General features: G+C 35.4%; 1 long non-coding RNA gene across 1 annotated transcript in view; it reads right to left on the bottom strand.

The window, feature by feature from the left end:
• LOC104001436 (uncharacterized) overlaps positions 1 to 14,352 on the bottom strand; it is a 212,365-nt gene that overhangs the window by 82,774 nt on the left and 115,239 nt on the right. The gene's annotated exons all lie outside the window — the stretch shown is intronic.

Genomic DNA, 14,352 nt, shown 5'->3' with positions numbered 1-14,352 from the left:
TATATATATATATATATATATATTAGAACAAGAAGAACCTGATAAATCGGCTTTCATTGGGGGTATTCTAACACAATTCTTTCAGCAATTGCTAGATCAAGTAGACAAAAAAGAATAAGAATATAGATTTGAAAGCCATACTTAGCAAACTTTATCTAAAAGACTTCTATAAAACATGGTATCTAATTATTGAATATGAAAGTCAACCACCCACTAGACCATAAAGCAAGTTTCAAAAAAATTCAACTATTTATAGATGAATAACGAGTCAAGGAAACCATTATAATAGAGATTATAAAATACTTAGTACAGAAAAATAATTAAATTACTAAATGTAATAGATGTTTAAAACTTGAGAAATGCAGCTAATGTGGTCTTTAGAGGAAAAATTATAGCCTTAAATGTTAACATTAGAAAAATAGGAAAGTTCAAAATTAATGAGCTTTATCTAAATTATAGAGTTAGAAAAAAAGTACAAGATAAACCTTAAGAAAATAAAATGAAGGAAATAAGAGGGATAAAAGCAAAGATTAATGAAATAGAAAACAAATACAGAGAAGAGAAAAATCAGTAAAACCTAAGGTTGGTTGTTCAAAAGATGACAAAATTCATAAAACTCAGACTAGACTAACCAGATACTAGTAAAACTTTTCAATATGAGGAAGTAAAGCAGGTCATTACAACAACAGCTATAGAAATTTAGAAGAATAATATCAACCTCTTTGTGGCAATAAATTTGAAAACATTGTTGAAAGGAATAAATTCCTGGAAAAAGCACAACCAAACAAGCTAAGAGGAAAAAAATAAAGAGGGTACATATTAACCGTTAAAAAATATTAAAGCAGAGGTTAAAAATTCCCCATCAAGAGAATACAAAGATCAGGTCGTTTTACAGAATTGTTATACTGAATATTCAAGGAACACATAATTTTTACACATAAAATATGTCAGAGAACAGAAGAGGAAAGAACATGCCTCAAGTCACATTATATGATTAGTGTATACTGAAAACCAGCACTAGATGACGACTGGATGAGATGGGCAAATCACAAGTCAGTCTTATATGTAAAAATCAACACAAAATCTCAAACAAAACAAAATAAAACAAACAAATGGAATCCTGCCATGTATAAAAAGGAAAACAGATCAAATCCCATGTAGGTTTATCACAAAAACTCAAGTGTGGTTTACAATTAGAAATTTTATTAACACAAACTTTATCATATTTAGCAGATTAAAAAGGAAAAGCCATAAAATCTCAATAGATGCAGAAGCATTTGATAAGATTCAACTTTTACTCATGAAAAGAATATCTACAAAAATCCTATAACAATTATGATACTTGAAGGTAAATTTTAAAAGCATTTTCTTTAAATTCAGGAAACTGACAAGATGCCAGGTGTCAACACTTCTATTCCTCATTACAATTAAAGCTCTCATCAAGATGCTTGCACTGTCCAGATGCTCACGGATCCAGTGTGGTAGAAAATTGGAAAAGAAGGAACACTTTTATAATAGACTAAGGGCATAACGGTCTACAAAGAATAACAGGGTTTACTAAAATGCCAGATATGAGAAGCTGGTTATATTGCTCTATACCAGTAATAATTAAAAATTTAGAATTTAAAAAGGCTATTATTTATAATAACAATACAAAATATAACAGAGCATGAATAAATCTAACAGAAGGCATGCATAGACTTTATGGAAATGTTAGTTTTGGATTTATTCAAAGATAATAAAGACCAAAAAGTCGTGGAGGTATACTATACTTGAGGATAGCAAGACTTAATTTTATAAGGATGTCAATTCTCCCCAATTTAATCTATAGATTGAATGTAATGCCAAGCAAATTTCCAAGGCTTTTCTTGTTTTGTTTTGATTTGGGTTTTGTTTTTCAAATGTATGGGTACTGCATAGTGACCCTGAAATGTATATGGCAAAATAAAAGAACAACAGTGGTCAAGATGTTCCTAAAGAAGAAATTGGAGCAATCAGCATTATCATATATCAAAACTTCTTAGAGTTAAAGTAATAAAGATTTTTTTGGTATTGGTGAGATATAGACACATAGAGCAATGAATTCAATAGAGAGCCCAGATAGACACTGAAACATATATGACATTCGATATATAAAATAACTGGCAATGCAAACCAGTAGGGAAAGCATGAGCAATTCAATAAACTAGAATGAGACTAATAGTTATAGATATGCCAAAATCCAACCTCACATATACTGTTCTTGGTGGATTAAAGGCATAAATGTGGAAAGAAAAAAGAAACTTTTGGAATAACGTATAGGAGGACATTTTTATGACCTTAGGATAGGAAAGGTTTTCTTAAACTCTACCTTTTTTCAAAAGGGCAGATCATTAAGATAAAAGTTTATACATTTCTTTGGAGAAAGATACTTTTTAATACCTATAAATGATGACAGAACATATCCAAAATATAAAAAGAACAAATCAATAAAAATGATAACTCAATATTAAAATGGTCAAAGGAGTAGGTTAGTATTTTATATAAGAGAAAACATTGATAGTCCTTAAAAAACATATATGAGATGTTCAACCTCATTATTCATCAGATAAAATTAAATCCACTGTATCATGCCATTTCCTATTCAGCAGATTTTAAATGATATAAAAGTCTGACAATGTTAAACAGCTTCAAAGGCAAGGGTGATAAGAACATTTATACACTGTGAGTAGGGGTATAAACTGACACAATCACTTTTAAAAACAATTTGATATTACCTTGAAAAGCAATTTAACTCATCAGCAGTGGTCCTCAAAGTAATGCTGTGAGAACCTTTCCAGCAGGTCTGAGAGATCATCTTATTTCCAACCACATATTTGTGCGAGGCCGATGTTTTTCACATACTTCAGCCAAACAACAAACCCAACAGACAGAGTACAGAGCAGATATGAGAATTTAGTTGTCGTTATTTAAGCCAGGCATTAAAAAGATTTACCAAAACCAAAGATAATGTCATTCTTTAATTAATGTTTTTTCTTTTTGGAAAAAATAGTCAACTTTAATAAAGATGTTATTGATTTAAACATGTGTCTACACAGTTCAGGGTGCTATAACATAGACTGGGCAGCTTAAACAACAGATATCTGTTCCTCAGAGTTCTGGAGGCTGGTAAGTCTAAGATCAAGAAGCTTGCAACTCTGGTTCCTGGGGCCCTCTTCCTGGCTTGCAGAAGGACAGCTTATTGCTGTATTCTCACATGGCAGAGAACAGATCATCTCTCTCTCCCATCCGTTCTTATAAAAGCACTAATCTCATTCATGAGGTCTCCTCCTTCGTGACCTAATTACCTCCCAAAGGTCTCTACCTCCAAATAGCATCACATGAGGGATTAGTGCTTCAACCAAAGAATTTTTGGTGGGAAACAAACATTCAGTTTATAGACACATCTAATGGGATTATTGTTATTATTTTTGAATAAACTAATAAACATTCAAAGATTTCTGAGTTTTAACTGCTAATACTGTAAGAATTTTTATAGATACAGTCGATGTAAACAGCAGCCCTTAGTTATCCTTAACAATTCTCAAGAGTGAAAAGGGATAGTGAGGTCAGAAAGTTTGAGAATTGATGCACTAAAAACTTTTGCAAGTATAAATTAGGATATATGAACAAGAATAATCATAGCCAATTGTTTGCAATAAAGAACAAACCAAAAATGAACAAAGAAAAACACTAGACAAATCCCTAATATGCATTGACAAATGGACAAACAAATTATGGTATACTTACTCAGTGGAATACTATATATTCTGACATATATATTCTATACTATGAATAGTCTCTATCTATATATCTATATATCTCACTATATATATACTATATATTGTGAGAATACATGAACTTTACCTACAGGCATTAATATAGATGGGCTTCAAAAACACAATGTTAGATGAGAAAAGCAAATGTTACACACAAGAAAGAATTCCCAGATCTAAAGAATACAATACAATTCTTATATAATATATTGTTTAAGGAGAAATACATGTGTAGCAAGCCTATAAAAATAGAGAAATATAAAACATAAAATTTAGTGGTGGAGTTACTTCCAGGGAAATACAAGGGGTACGGAGGAGCTTCAAAAATGTATTCTATTCCTTAAGCTCTGTGGTAGGTTTCATGGGTGTTTGTTTTATTTTTAGGGTTATTTTTTTGTGATGAGAACACTTAAAATCTACTCTCTTAGCAATTTTCAAGTTTACAATACATTATAATTAACTATTTTTAGTTTTTAAACCTTACTATGTATTCCAAACGTTCTTTTGTGTGTAATATTTAATTTAGAACATTTTTAACTTAAAAAGGCATTTGAATACAGGGGAAGGAAAAAGAAAGGGAGAAAAAAGGGGAGAAGGAAGGAGCAAGCAAAGAAAGAAATATTTCCTGACCTTTAATGGGGGCTAAATACATCTATTAAATGCACTTTGTCCAATGTTACCCAACTTTTCTGTGCTGAAGGAAGATAACCTTTTGGGGAAAGATATCACCTGTTCAGCCCTACATGTCCTAAAATGCTGTTAAAACATCCATTTTAAAGCTCTTTCAGATAAAGAGACACATTAGTGATGAAAGTGATGCTGAGCCGATTTCTCTCTAGGATTGGCTCCGTGCCATATACAATTTATTTGAGCTTCACAGTTTAGCAGGATCAGAATAAATAGTCTCAAAAAGGTTTCAAGTTTTCATGGAAATCGTAGTCTCTTTCCCAGGACAATCTACCTCAAGCTTTCTACCCATTCAAGACCTTAGGTGAGGCACACAGCTTTTTGCAGTGAGCATGATGACCTTGCTGCCATCCCCTAAGATACTAATGACCGAATGACAATGTCCTCTAAAGGTGAATGCAGGACAGAGACCAGCAGTGCAGAGTCTGGTTGCAGGACCTTTCAATATTTTCTAACTAGAACAAGTGAGTTCGTTTTACTTTTTAAAGCCACTCTTTATATGGCTGCTTTAAATTCTCATAATTATATAATTAGCAACTTTGGCAATCATTTTGCTACTTTTTAATTATGTCACTAAACATAATTGGAAAAACAAAGAAATACACCTGGGAAAAGAAAAATAGGAATCCAAGAGGAAAAAAGTTGCACTACTTAGACTTATGCTTGTGCCAGCAACTATTCCTACTATTAGTAACTCCAGGGCTTCAGACACATACTTCCTGTTACAAGGTCATCGTTTTGTGTATTAAGAATCAAAGATTTAGTCAAATGCTAGGCCCCTTCAGAGACTGTAAAGTATCAGCACAGTGACAGTTTCCTCTCTGATCTACTTTTCCAAATACCTGACATACCTGTAGCAGAGTGATTTACTGAAAATTTAATGTGGTAGAATAACCATATTCAAAATTAATGGTGTCTTATGGGTTTACCATGAAATATTAGGAATTCTTTTTACAACCATTTTTAAAGAGGGTATCCAAGGCTTCTGATTTTGTTGGGTTTTAGCCTCCCTTTTCTCAGAAGAGAGTTGAGAGATTTTTGCTTGTAAAACCAGGACTCTTCAAGGGTCTCTGAAAAGAGAAGAAAGAGGTGTGGCGTGGCCCAACCACAGAGATTCCTCCGATGCTCAAGGTATGGAGAGGTGGTGTTGCCCAGAGGTGGTGGGATCTCTGATGGGCGTGGGTGCATGGATAACTGAAGATGGGAAGGAATCCTAAGTACATAGGCCATGAGAGTCATAATGTCTCCAGTGAAGGGGTGTGAGAGAAGAGGTGGATGGCATGAGCAAAGAACTTGCTAGCCGCTGACCAGTGTGGATGCCATACAGTTCAGCAGTGATGAGGATGGACTGAAAGCAAGAGGATAAAATATCCTTCCCTTATTTCTTGATTTCTTAAATTGTGTAAGCTCCTGGATTCCTACCCAATTCAAAGGCACAGAAGAACCCCAGAAAATTAACTGAGGTTGGATTTCCCACCAACTCTATTGAGCAGGCAAGATGGGAGGAAAGAAGGGCAAGAGTCAGATTTAATGTGATTTTAAAATCACATTTCACAGAGTGCATATGTCTTACAGAGCCCAAGCAGGCTGGGAGTCAGATGGGTTGAGCTCATTCCTTGCAGTAGAACACAGGACATTAGAGCCAAATGGTTAGATTCTGGTCTTGGTGATAAACAGCCTGGTTCTGGTTCTGTCCCTTGTTTACTTAGTCTCTATAGACCATAATCTCAATAGACCAAAGTTTCTTCACCTGTAGAAAGGAGAGTCTAGCAATATGGGTTTCTACCAATAGGGTTCTTAGGAAAATTCTGTGTAATAACCACATAAAACGATCATCTTAGTGGCTCACGTATTAGTGGAAGCTCAATAAATATTAGCTGTCATTTTTATTACAATGCTCGTCATTCTGAAGCTCAGTCTTCCTAACCTATGAAAGGAAGACTGTATGACTGGCCACCCTCCTGCTAGAAATGCCTATACATTTGAAGAATCGAGTTGTAGAAAAAGGAAACATGTAAAAGAAAGCTACCCAAAATAATTTTATGGCGACCATTTACTGAGACCTTAAAGCGGGCCAGATCCACAATAATTGCTTCCACCCATATGATCCTACCAAATCCTTCAAGCAAATTTGAAAGGTTGATTATACAGATTAGGAAACTAAAGGCACACAGAAGTTATCTGCTCATGTCCACAGTGAATAAATGATCAAGCCTGGTTTGAAACATGGCCACTTTTGTGCTCTTATAATTTTAGAAGAATTATGATCTTAAATTCTTCCCTCCTAAATGCAGTGTTCTAATGTTAATAACTACCAAATACTAAGTAATTGCTAAGTGCCTTGTTTTAGACTTGAAATTCTACTTATAGTTCATTATTTGCATCATAGGATAACTCAATGTGATAGATATTCTATCTCCATTTTACATGTAAAAAAATTTTCTTCATAGAGATACACAGTATAACACAAGAGTTATAGCTAAAACTGAGATACGGCTGAATTCAAATACTTTACTTTTCTTCTTCTGCCGTAATTCACTGTCTCATATGACCCAGGTATTCTACTTCTAGGTAACTGCCTAAGAGAAATTAAGATATACACATTCGGCCAAACTTCCACATGAATCACAATCTTAGAAACATTACTCACAATAGCCAAACATTGAAAATAACCAAAATGTCCATCAACTGGTGAATTAATAGACAAAATGCAGTATATCTATACAACGAAATACTACTCAGCAATAAAAAGAAACAAACTACTGATACATATACGAACAGGAACAAACTTCAAAAGCATTATGCTAAGTTAAAGAAGCCAACATAAGAGACCACATATTACATGATCCTACTTATATCAAATGTCCAGAAAAGGCAATTATGCAGAGATAGAAAGTATATGATGGCTGCCTGAGACACTGAGTGGAAAAGAAGATGAACAGTAAATGGACATGAAGGATCTTATTGGGATAAAGGAAACATTCTGAAACTAACTTATGGTGATGATTACACAGCTAGGTTAATTTAACAAAAGTCTTTATATTATACTCTTGAAATAGGAGAATTTTATGATATGTAAAACATGCCTCACTAAAGTTTTTTTAAAAAGCATTGTGAAGAACATACAGTATTTAACAGTTCTTAAAATACTTTTCATTTTGGTTCATTGTGGTATTTTTTTTCTTGTTATTCTAGCCTGTTATGTTGTTAAGTATGGTGCAACATTATTTTGATGACTTATGAGTCATTTCAAAAAATAATTTTAAAATGCTCTTGGAAATTATGTGTTCCTATTATAATAAATAATCATTATCAATTATTTTTAAAATAACTATAAATAATGCATACTGTAGCAATTCTAGAATACTTCTATTCATTGCCACTTAAAGATAATATAATTTTAAAAAAGAATAGAGCTACAAAGATGTGGATCTAAAGAAGATATTGAGGGCCCCTTCCTCATCTCTAGCTACATTCTCTCCCCACTATCAGTTCTTGATAACTTTCAAAAGGATCATTTACCTCAAGGGACAAGCTACAACTTTCTGTCCCTTCCACCTGCATCTTCTCCTAGAGTTCCTTCTTAGTATCTTGATTTATATTTTATTGATAATAAAAAAGTGAAGGAAGGCAGAAGAGAGACAGTGATAGATAGAGGATCAAAGAACAAACAGATGTTTGAAAAGAAGATTGTGTTCGTGTGTGTGTTTGGAAGTTTCTTTCAAACTTAATATTGCCTTTGACATTGGAAGAAAATCTATTGACAGATCTTGAGCTAATTCACTTTGCTGAATAGTAATTCTAAGCCACTCTACAGCGATTCTGTGAAATTGGTTGGTGATAGTTTAGGATGTTTCTTTAAAATAGATGATCAAGCTTTGTCAGGAAGAGGAGAGAGCCCAATGCAGCTGGGTAGAAGAGGAAAGGAGAGAACAACATTGCACATAATTTAGGTTACATTTTCCTTTATTTTCTCAAGGATTTTGGATATCCTTTCAAAAAATAGATTAAAATCTTTTTTAGAAAAAAAAAGTCACAAATTGGAGGATAGGACTGAAGCTGATAATTCAGCCTTTGTGCACCAATATGGTATACCATCTGGAGTCCTTTCTGATTTGTCAGGTGTCTGTACTGGCCAGGCAGGGCCTGCACTATTGCTAAATATTTTGAACATAACTTCTGAATATGAATGTCCCAGAAACTTCTAGTCTTGACGCTTCATGAGGACAAATGGTATGGCCTTCTTGCTCTGTCTGAAATACTTAGTACACACAGTTGGCACTCCACAAATCTATCTATCTGTCTGTCTATCTATCTATCTATCTATCTATCTATCTATCTATCTATCTATCTAATTTTGAGACAGAGTCTCACTCTGTCACCCAGGCTAGAATGTGGTGGTGCGATCTCGGCTCACTGCAACCTCCGCCTCCTCAGTTCCTGCCTCTCTCCTGCCTCAGCCTCCCAGGTAGCTTGGATTACAGGGGCCTGCCACCATGCCTGGCTAATATTTTTTGTATTTTCAGCAGAGACTGGGTTTTGCCGTGTTGGCCAGGCTGGTCTCAAACTCCTGACCTCAGGTGATCTGCCTGCCTTGGCCTCCCAAAGTGCCCTGCACTCCATAAATTAATGAACAATTTGAACAAATCATCCAAGGAGTTTGAATATTCCATGAGAAAGTGGGTACGCAACTCAGTTGTGATTGTGGAGATGCCTTTAAAGCCCCCCACCCACCGTTGTTATGCCATAAATAATTATGGTCATAGTTAATCACGACATTATTTTCTTACCTTATGGGGATAGAAATGTAGATGCTGCTTCTGAAGTTAATTCTCAGGGTGCAACAGATATTTCTACACTACCAGAAAGTGAGAGTGTACTATGGGCACTCTGTGGTCAGCCTGCTCCGTTTGAAAACATGATGCTCCTATCTTAGTTTCTTTTCCCTGAAATATGTTATTAAGTTACCGGCAAATTGGAGTTGAAATTAAGGGAATGAAGGAACAAAATTTGACTTATTTTTGAACAAAATATCCTACTTACCGTACAAATTATTTCTCTATAGTAGATGTAAAAAAAAAAAACTAAACTAACAGTCCTATTCTAATAGCTGATTAGAATAAAGCCATATCTCCTTTTGGTTCTCCCAGCAAATTTAATCCTTTCTTTCTATTACAGAAATAATAGAAAAAATAAGGTGTATCAAGGAAAGGAATAGATTTTTGTGTCTTTGGTAGGGGTGTGTGTGTGTGTGTGTGTGTGTATGTGTGTGTGTGTGTGTGTGTTTGGGAGAGGCAAGGAAATGCCAAACTTAAAAGGCATTTTAAATATTAGGTCAGAAAGAAGCCTAAATTAAATTCTACACCAACAAAGACATTTGCATCCATAGGACCAAACTGGGTAAAATTAAAGCTGGAACTCAATAGATATAAAATAACAATAATAAAATAATTGGAGGTTTTAGATTTCAATGAGGGGTCATTATATGCTCTTTCTATCAATATAATGGGCTATAAAGATGAGCTCTTGCCCAGTTATAGTTATTAAATACCACTTTTTTCCCCTAAAAATGCGATGCCTGAAGATGCTCTTTTGAGACTGTAATTTGGTTGATGACATTTTGACACCTCTGTTGGGAACTCAGGTCTTCATCTCAGGGAAATTCTGCATTTTGTGTTCTAAGACTTGACCCTGACCTCACCCTGCCATGTCGCGTCTTGAAGATTTGTCTCTGTATCATTTTTCTATAAGCCTCAAAAAATTATCTGGATGAATTTCACTTTTTTGTCTTGACACTTAACATGTGGTAAGTAGACAAAAAGATTTGGGTTGATGAATAGCAAGGGAATGCAAGAAGAAGTTTAAATCGCAAACTTGCATTCTAGTTCAAAGATCCACGCATTCCATGCTGGTGAAAGCAGACCTGAAGAAGCACATGAATACACTGAAGTGCTTTGGGGAGGGTAAGAACAATGGAAAGGGGTTTGGCAAACATGGGATAGGAAAAAAAAAAAAAAAAACTAAAGGCTGGGTTATGACTCAAAAGCCTTATAGGAGCCAAGCAAGTAATAAAGGTGAGCAAAACGGGGCAGCAATAAAGAATAGTTTTCACTGCCTTAAATAATTATTCTCTTTCCTATCTTTCTTGAAAATGCAGATGTCTCAGTCCTTCTTCCCTCATCTATCCTTTGATAGAGAAATAAGTCCAAGAAGTATTAAGTTTCATCTTAAGAAAAATAAAAGTGTAAGCAAATGATGAGTCATTGAGAGGGCCCAGGGAGGGGAGGCTGACCCATCTAATGAAGCAGTGGCTATTTAGCTAATTGATGCTATGTAGCAAAATGGTCAAAGTGCTTCTAGAGAGTATCATCATTAAGAGAAAATGGGGATTCATTATTTTATGTAAAAATCTCCCAACTTAAAAAATATTTGCTATGTTTTGGCCAGGCATGGCGGCTCACGCATGTAATCCCAGGACTTTGGGAGGCCAAGGCGGGTGGATCACGAGGTCAGTAGCTCGAGACTAGCCTGATCAACATGGTGAAACCCCGTCTCTACTAAAAATACAAAAATTAGCCAGGTATGGTGGTGCGCACCTGCAATCCCAGCTACTTAGGAGGCTGAGGCATGAGAATTGCTTGAACCTGGGAGGCAGAAGTTGCGGTGAGCCAAGATGGCCCCATTGCACTCCAGCCTGGGTGACAGAGCAAGACTCCACTGCACAAAAAAAAAAAAAAGAAAAAGAAAAAGAAAAGAAATATATGTGCTATATTTTAACCAAAAGGAAAGACCCTTGTGAAGGCCAATATTGTACATATATTGTGAATCACATCTGTAGGGAAAATCTGGCCATAGGCATCAATGACATCTCTGGAAAATGGCTGGCAAAAGAGAAAATTCAGAGCCAGAGCCAGGAAAGAAGATCTAACAAAATAGAGTGGACTTCTTCTGGACCACCCTAGATGAGAAAAGTAGCCCCATGGATGAAAGTTACCAAAAAGAATATTTCAGTGCCTCAGGGAGAAAAATAGCCTACAAAGTTAAACCTCCGTGAGTAAAACAGGTTGGCTGATACGACAGGTGCTCCACGATCAGCCTCTAGCTGGATGGTCTTCAGTTAGAGATCTTGCTTAGGAAATTTTTCTTGGCTCCTGTGTGAGGGCTCTAGCATCCTTTCTAACCAGAAAAGACAGTAACTTTAGCCTGGCTCTCAGCAGTTAAACAAAGGAAACCACATAGCTTAAACTAAGTTTATTTCCTTCATATTTAAAGTTTTATTTACTCAATGTTGACTTGTGTTAGGTAATATCTTCATGGGCTCTGGAGTAAGACTGCCTGAATTTCAATTGAGGCTTTATCATTATTAACTTTGTAACCTTGAATCAACAACTGAAGTTCTGGGAGTCTAAATTTCCCAATATGCAAAAAGGGTTTGGTAATAATACTTCTTTTACAGTGTTATTGGGTAGATTATATTAATACATATTAAATGATTAAAATATATAGTAATGGATTCATAAATATTAATCAGTTGTGATAAACATAAAGTATCAGCAGCAACCATAGCAATAGCTGTGGTAGTCCTATGATGATTAGGGAGGTAATGGAAATATATTATAAATTTGGTACTTTAATATGATTCAAGCTACTAGAACATAAACTTTATAACAGCAGGGACTGTGTCTGTCTTATTTGTCATTTTATCCCTGTGTTAGTTCAACAAGTTGTTGGAATCAGTTTTTAAATCAAGGGAGATTCTACGGAGACCCTTTATAAACTACACTTGGTAGGAAGACTATAAATAATAACCATAGTGTGCCCAGGTTTTAAAACATGGAAACAAGCCATGTTTTCCTGACTTAAAGTACAGTTTAGCAGATTCTTCACATTCCTGATAAATGTATCTCAAACTTTGAAAATTCCTGTTTTTGTAGACATCAATAAAGCATTGTTTTGTGAAGTTTCATTGAAAAATATGAGACCCCTCTAGATGCCAGATAAAAGTAACCTAGCTGGTTCCATTCACTCATAATAAGTGAGATTCAATAGCACATCTCTACTAAATCACAAATCACAGCGATGACACTAAAAATCTGTGAAGCCCAATGAGTCCCATCAACTGATCAGAACAGACACCCAGCCAATCAGAATAGATGTCAGCCATGAGCAACCAGTAGAGATGAACTGATGGGTACTGGCTGAATATTGGCCCTACAGATCAGATGCCTGGCTCTTTGGATCATTTATTCATAAATAACTATAACCTGAAGTGTTAGATCCTCAAATGTTAAAGCTCTCCTGTTTAATCAGATATGCTTATGTGATTATAGGGTTCTATGGTAACACTTTTAATATAATACTCCACGCACACACTACCATTATTATATTTTTATCTGTTTGGGCTGAACTGATGCCCTCACCAAACAGCTGTTCCAAGATCTGAAAATGTGGACTATGTTTTGCTTGGGGCACACTTACAATTATATCCTGGAGTTCTATGTGTCCAGTCCAAGAGAGACTTGTTTAAAAGAGCAGAGCCTTCTATTTTCCCTCAGCAGGTCCAGTGTGTCCCGTGCCTTTTTAAGTACTTTGTTAGGATTTAAATCAACACTCTAATTACAGGCAAGAGCAGAACATTAGAAACCAATGCCAAGACTGGAGAAAGCTGTTTCTTCTCATGACCAAAAAGAGTTACACAAACTGCTCAGATCTGCTGCCCTCACTAATGTGGAGGCACAAGAGGCAGATGAGAGAATCAAACCTCCTTCCTCCCTCCTTAGCATTTGGGTTATCATTATTTCTAAATAATTGTAAAATCAACAGGATTTTTATGGGCAACATATAGAGAAAGAGATTGGCATCAGGGGATCTAAATTGTACACTTCTTATCACTAACAGATGATTCATTTGGGGCCATTAATATAAATTGAGATATTGTCAACATATGCTTTCTGTTTACCAAAACCTTCACCACTTAGGCTCAAGATCTATGTTGCAGACAGGACTAGACATCAGAATTGAAAGATATTTGACATTCTCTACTTTCATCTGTCTATTTTGAAAATAAATTTGGATTTGGGAAAACTGAATCATCACTAACCAGTGTTTAGTAAAATTTGGTCCTCAGACCACCTACATCAAGATCCCCTGATGTGCTTGTTAAAAATGTAGATTCAAAATCCTCAACCAAGAACTACTGATCTATCAGCGACTATGTCTTATCAATTTCTGTATCCCTAACTCCAAGCATGCTACTTAGCCTAGAAGTATTCAATAAGTTTGTTGAATAACATGACTTATTAATTAGTAAGATCCTGAGATAGATGAGTTGGTTGGGATTAAATTAACCAGGGCTTTGCTTTTATCCTCCTTCCCACTGATCTTCAGTTGGCAGGACTGACATAGTTGGAAAAAATGCAAGTCAAAACATTTTCCATAGTTCCCTTTAGGCTTCCAAATTTCCATCAAGTCTGTAATCTTTAAGAGATGAAGTTAGTCTTGGAGCAGTTCTATGCTGGCTAAAACTCAAAATAATCTAAAAGGTCTAGAGTTAAAGCCCAAACTTCAGACAAATAAAATATTCAACACCTGGTGAAGAGTGGGGAGAACTGTCTGTGTTGGAAATGCAGAACTAAAAGTACAAGATGAAGAGGGGAGCAACCAAGAAGTGCATTTGTCACAGGTGTACACACAGGTATCCTATGTAACTGGCTAGGGCAGACCTGACCACAAAGGAGTAGATGGCTTCTGAAATGGTAGGATTTAGGTGTCAAAACCCCTCAGAAACCCTACATCGTCTCTTCCACCAGCTTTTCTTGCTCAAGCATGAAGAATCAGAATATTATGGAAATATACTTAACCACTGATTTCT

The sequence above is a fragment of the Pan troglodytes genome, chromosome 1, assembly GCF_028858775.2.
Source record: "Pan troglodytes isolate AG18354 chromosome 1, NHGRI_mPanTro3-v2.0_pri, whole genome shotgun sequence".
Classification (NCBI taxonomy): domain Eukaryota; kingdom Metazoa; phylum Chordata; class Mammalia; order Primates; family Hominidae; genus Pan; species Pan troglodytes.
Note: the sequence above shows the minus strand (reverse complement) of the source record. Positions and strands in the feature narration are given on the sequence as shown.